We start from the raw sequence: 1,296 nt of genomic DNA, 5'->3' as shown, positions 1-1,296 counted from the left end.
AGAGAGAGAGATGCACAGGAGAAGGGTGCAACAAGTTGCCAGATGGAGTATAATTTGGGAAAATGGGAAGTTGGTCATTTTGGAGGGGATAATAAAAGAACAGAGTGCTATTTAAATGGTGGAAACTGTAGAAAGCTGCACCACAAAGGGACCAGGGTAATTGTGCAGGAAACACTGAAAGCAGCAGATTCTGGGTCAGTCACGAATCAAGGGTTCATTTCAGATTCATCAAGTTTAAGGTAACACCGACACGGGTAAGGGGTTTCAGTAGCAATGGAGCTGGGGTGAGGTGGAGACAAGCAACATTTGAGAGTTTGGAATTCCTGGTGTTTGTGATTACGTAGATGTCTGATCAGAAGGTCACCTTGGGGTTACAGATATGACAGCAATGTTGTGAAGTCTAGTTCTATCTCAGACTGCACCCAGTGAGAGGGAGGCACTCAGCAGTAAGGGAAAGGAATTTGTAATAGCAACTGACGGCAATGGGTTTAACCGTAACAATGTTTCTTTGGAGGAAATTGCAGCTAATCGAGTAGTGGGAACGTGATAAGCAGTTTGGTAACTGAGTAACAGTGGAGCAATGGAGAGGGATGGTGCGGAGGGAGAGCTGGGCATCGTCAGTGTACATGTGAAACCTCACACTGTGCTTTTGGACAATGTCACCTCCATCAGTGCGTAGGTGAGAAACAGGAGGGACCAAGGATAGATCCTTGAGGGACACCAAATACAAGAATTCAGAAAGGAAAGGGAGAGTGGAGATGGCGCAGGATTTACAAATGATGGTGAGGTCAAATGTTAGTTTTTTTTCTGGAGAATGGATGAGAAGAACATAACCAGAAAAGACAGACAGACAGACAGAACAAGGAACAATACCTGTGAATTGGCGAGGGGGAGTGATGAGGAAGAAACAGAATTGGAATGTCTGTAGTTTAGCGAGACTCGTAAAAGATCAAGGTGAGCTCTGATAAGGCTTGACAAGAGACTGGAGAAAGATGTAAGTTTAGGACAAAAATCAGGAACACCATGTGAGGCAGTTTGTCTTGGTGGGATAGTGGGAGGGAGGGAAGCAGCAGATCGGATTGTCTCAGTCTTAGTGACAGAGAAACTCAATGTGCTCCTTACTCTTGTTGTTGGAGGGAAGGATGAAGGAGACAGGATGATGGACAGTGTTTGACAAAGAAACAAAACCAGGGATAGTGATATTTAAAATGATTGAACAAACCTAATGTATTTAACTTTTATCCAGAATATTAAAATGTACAACTGAAGTCCTTGCTCGCATCCCAGCTCGGCAGA

General features: G+C 44.1%; 1 long non-coding RNA gene across 1 annotated transcript in view; it reads right to left on the bottom strand.

Moving 5' to 3' along the window:
* LOC122546882 overlaps positions 1-1,296 on the bottom strand; it is a 12,183-nt gene extending 10,887 nt beyond the window's left edge. The window contains exon 1 of the long non-coding RNA XR_006310826.1: positions 1,223-1,296. This is a non-coding gene — a long non-coding RNA (uncharacterized LOC122546882). The remainder of the gene's footprint in view (positions 1-1,222) is intronic.

Source organism: Chiloscyllium plagiosum, unplaced genomic scaffold (assembly GCF_004010195.1).
Source record: "Chiloscyllium plagiosum isolate BGI_BamShark_2017 unplaced genomic scaffold, ASM401019v2 scaf_5524, whole genome shotgun sequence".
In the NCBI taxonomy this organism is placed as follows: Eukaryota; Metazoa; Chordata; class Chondrichthyes; order Orectolobiformes; family Hemiscylliidae; genus Chiloscyllium; species Chiloscyllium plagiosum.
This window is presented reverse-complemented; position numbering and strand designations above follow the sequence as displayed.